This window comes from Chrysochloris asiatica, unplaced genomic scaffold, assembly GCF_000296735.1.
Source record: "Chrysochloris asiatica unplaced genomic scaffold, ChrAsi1.0 scaffold00392, whole genome shotgun sequence".
Taxonomy (NCBI): domain Eukaryota; kingdom Metazoa; phylum Chordata; class Mammalia; order Afrosoricida; family Chrysochloridae; genus Chrysochloris; species Chrysochloris asiatica.
In genome coordinates, this window is record NW_006408910.1 from 223,816 (window position 1) to 228,714 (window position 4,899).

At 37.0% G+C, this 4,899-nt stretch overlaps 1 pseudogene; it reads right to left on the reverse strand.

Moving 5' to 3' along the window:
• Window positions 1-3,243: 3,243 nt before the first annotated feature.
• Window positions 3,244-4,210, reverse strand: LOC102824707 (annotated as a pseudogene).
• Window positions 4,211-4,899: the final 689 nt, after the last annotated feature.

Below are 4,899 nucleotides of genomic sequence, written 5' to 3' on the forward strand. Positions count from 1 at the left end.
TTGTATATGTCTCCCCATTGCCTTCTTGCCTGAATGGTTTCTGCTGAGAAGTCAGAGCTTAATCTGATTTTCTTGCCTTTGTGACTCTTCTCTTCTACCTGGTTGCTTTTAGGATTCTCTCCTTGTCTTTGATTTTGGAGAGCTTGATTATTATATGTCTTGGTGATTTTCTTTTGGTTTCTATCCTCCCTGGGGCATATTTGGCTTCTTGAATGTTTATCTTCTCATCTTTCAAGATGTTAAGGAAATTTTCTTCCAGAAGCTCTTCAACTATCTCCTCTGTGGACTTCTCTAATTCTTCCTGTTCCGGTATGCCAATAATTCTTAAGTTGTTGTTTTTCATGTTATTCAACTTTAATCTTAGACTCTCTTCAGATTTTTTTAAGCCTTTTTGCTGCGTGCTCTTCTATCTTAGCTCTATTGAGAGATTTGTCTTCCAGCTCACTAGTTCTGGCTTCCATCTCTTCTATTATGCTCCTTTCCCCTTTCAGTGTATTGTCCATTTCTGATATTTTATTATTAATCATCTGGACCTCTTTTTGCAGGTTTTGAATTGTTTCCAATGCTGTATCAATCTTGTTTGATTGCTCTTGTACTACTTTCCTGACTTCTTCCTTGTTTTCCTCCACCTCTTTTTGGAGCATTCGAATTTGTTTCCACATCATTCTTCTTCATACTCAGGCAAATCCAAAACCTGCTCTTCCTGTTCTGGTGAGCCTTTGTCTGTCTCCAGCACATTTGTCTCAGTTACTCTTTTTTGGTTTTGGACATGTTTTGAGATCATTTGTTGTATTTTGTTTGTCATTTCTAGTTGTTATGTGGGTTTTTTTTTAATGCTTAAATGGATGTTTGTTTGTTGTTATTAAGCTTATTGAGGGTCTCCTGGTGGATATGACCTGGAGATAGGCTTCCCTTTTTGCATGTAATGCTTAGCAGCTGTTATTGGCTCTTGTCTCAATGGTGGAATATTATGGTGTATGCTTGTAGCTTGGCTATATGGCCATGATTGCTGTCTCTTCTTGGGTAATGTAGGGAGAAAAAGCTTCCAGCTCCAGGAAAAATGTGTGCTCAAAAGGACCAAAAGCAGAAGAAATATAAAAGCAGAGACAAAACCCACCACTTTGAAACAAAAATAAAACTGTGGCTGACTGTCCAGTCGCCTTACTACACAGGTAGTGTGTGCGCACCATAGAAGCCTCCAGCAGTGAGTGGCGGTGTCCACTCACTCAGACCCCTCCTCTAGTCACCACCGTAGAGGTGCACGTATAGATATTGAGAAGCCAATGGGAGAAAGATTGTCTACTGTTTTTGTCTCTGAAGGTCAGTTAGGTATCTGTGTGTGCACAGCGCAATTCTTGAGATAGTTGTGTCCTTTTATGTTGGTGTTTTACAGATTGTTCATATGGTTTGTCTGTCAGGCCTGATGGGCCTGCTTTTTTCTTGCTAGATAGGCCAGAGTAAAGGGTCCTGCACAAGTTAGTTTTAGGGCTGCAACCCCGAGGCTGATGCCATAAGCAGCCACCAAGCTCTTCCTCTCTGTGCCTTGGGAAAACTGTGGGGTCAGTGCTGGACTTTTTTTGGGGGGTGTGCACCACCCCCCATCTGAGCTGGGCAAAGAAGGCACAACAGGGAAGAGGAGGAAAAATTGTGTAGAATCCCCCACACCTCCTTTTGCAAATATCACTGCACTGCTTCTGCTTCCCTGTCCTGGTCTGGCTGTAGCCCTGCCCTCTGACCTCTGCCTGGGTGGGGTGGTCGCAGAGGGAGTCCTGTCTCCAGCAATTCCTAAATTACAGTATTTTCCTTTATACCGTGATTTTTCCACTTGCGCGTGCGGAAAACTGACACCCTGGACCTAATGCTATATCCAGAGCTCTGGTGCTATTCCGTGAGCACAGCTTCTCTGGGTTTTCAATCCCTCCCCCACAGTGCCTTTCCTACCTGGCTTTCTCTGCTGCTGCCAAAAAGCCCATGTGTTTTTTTTTCTTTTTTTGCGATTCAACTTTACTTTTATTTTTACGTTGTTTCATTTTATGTACTTGCATATATCATAAATACATAATGTTAATATAAAAACCTATACAAAAATCCAAGTAATTTAACATCTAAAAAAGGGAGAATGAGATACTGCTCTTGATTTCTGATACTTTTCTGTTTAAATACTTTTAAAATTCAGTTTTCAAGGAAACAACAAATCAAAAGCCATTAATTTTTCACAAGACTCCGTGTTCACATAAATACATCATTCAAGTATATTTTTATTGAAATAATATACCATTTCACCAGCTGAAAATTCAAACATAATGAGTTATGATATTGAACAAAAGTAGAACTTTATTTCTCTTTCATCTGCCTAGAATTAACTTATAACACACAAAATGTAGAGCACAACAGTGATTTTTAACCATCTACCCTTAAACACCAAGTTAGACAATGCACAGCATACCATTTATTGTTTGTTTATAGACTCTTGTAAAAATTTAATAAATACTACTACTACTACTAATTAGAAATTCTGCTTTTCCTAATTTCCTTTTTATTCAATTTGGAAAACAAGACATCTCTTTGTGTTTGGCAACTGAATTCCATACTTGAATGAATAATTTAAACACTCCAAGGATAAATATATATATATACATATATGTGTGTGGGTGTATAAATTTGTAAAAGACCTTGGTATTTTAAATTAATCGATTTAATATAATTTCATTCTAGTTATCAACTGCAGAAAATATAAAGAACTTTAAAATAATATTCCTCACCATAGTATTACCATAATAAGCAACCTGTTTAGGTAAAAAAGTACTAAATGACTTGGCTGAGGTGATAAAAGGCAGATGAAAGAGCACTGTTTTATTAACTTAGGTGTCTATTCACTGGGTTACATCATTTCTCACAATTAGCTCATTGCAACAAATATAAAAATTAGATGCAGTATTCAGGAATGTCTGTTTAACCTAAATTGTTGTTATTAATAAACCTAACTTTAAAAATCCATATGCTGTATCACTTATTATTAGGAATTTACAAATGAAATATGATCCATTTTCTGAATTATTAGGCATGTAATGAGCTTTTTGACACAACTGATTGCAAAACAAAATTAACACAATATAATATTAAACTAAAAAGGTCACTGAGAGATGAACATGATTTTTATAAAATATTAACTATAGAAACTATGAAATTTGAAGACAGTACCACAGAACCAAACGTATCAATATAAATGAATTGACTTGTGTTTTAGTTGACCTTTTGATGTTTACGGAAGTGTTCTAACAAAGCACTCATAATGTTTCCTGGTATTGAACAGCAATCTTTGTCTTTTCAGCGAATTCTTCGCTGTTATTTTTGGATCATATGGAATGGGATCACCTAAATAAGTTCGTAACTTCACTGGAAACCCTCCATACATTGGAGCAAATGTATAGCGAAATTTTTCATAGAGCCATCTAAACAACCTTGTTCTTCCGAGAGATCGAAATCCTTCTCGAATATTTTGTGTAAACATAGGAATATTGGGCACTTTTGCGTCAATTGCGACCTGAGCGAAGCCTTTACGATTACCCCATATAATGTTGTAGGTTTCATCACTAATTAGGGCTTCTAGAACCCCACCTGGTGAAATAGCTAACGAATGACCACTCCTCAGAATTTGAACACATTTTTCTCTTGGTCCGTGTAGAGCACAAAATACATCAAGTAATAAACTAAACCCTGGAATTTTAAAGACAAAGTGATCAGCTACTACTCGGCAAGTTCTGCCTTTATGGATAAAAATTTTAGCCATGAAGTAATAAAAATCTATGAGAATAGCTCCATGATAAAAAATTATAAGTGCTGGTCCTTCTTCTAGTATTTTTTCCATGCCATGAACTTCATAACCGTGCCAAACCGCCGCATGTCCATCCCAGAGAGTTGCCATGGTTTTCCTCAAGCCATCCCATAAATTATGAGAATAAGCTTCCTTTAATACATTCTTCCTCTTATAAATGTGTAAGAAAAAAATTGTAAGGTAGAGAAGAAATATAGTAAAGTAAGGAAGTATCAAAAGTATTAGTGGTGTAAAAACCCACAAGAGATAGTTTATAAAATTCAAATAGTCCTCCAGTTGCTCCACACCAAACAATCCTCCAAGTATGTTAATCAGACAAATCATATAGGGCATAGAATCCTGCCCTGCACCACAGGTTTGATTTTTGTCTATCATTTTTCTCTAGGTAAAAATGACACATTCTGTGTCTTCATTGTCATAGTAATTCTTTAATTTTGCACTCGGGCAGGCGGGCGGGCACGAGCAGCGGTGACGTTCCCTGTGGCCCCAGCGGCTCAGTGAAGTGGGTAGACTTGTGCCGCCAGCCTTCTCCCGGTACTAGTGAGGAGAAAGCCAGGTCCTAGGCAGCACCCCATGTGTTTTTAAAAAGGTGTTTGCAGTGAATAAATCATTGGTCTTGCACATTTCTATCATGTGATCTCCAGCATAATTTCTATCACTAAGGTCATATTTTCCAACTACTGACACTTCCTCTTTGTTTCTAACCTTCACATTCCAATTACCAGTAATTATTAATACACCTTGAACGATCAGTTTCAGGTTGAAGAAGTTGATAGAATTCTTCAATTTCATTATCACTGACTTTAGTGTGTGATTACTAAATTGATGGCTAAAATAATAATGATATTAACTCTTCTTCTTTGAAGGCGTATGAATATTATCCTATCACAGACAGCATTGTACTTCAAGATATATCTTGAAATGCTCTTTTTGATGATGGATTTAGTAACATTTTTCTTGAATGCTGTCTTTCCCAATATAATAAATCATATGATGGTTAGATTCAAATGGCCAATACCAGCCCATATCAGTTCACTAATGCCTAGGATATCCATCTTTATGTG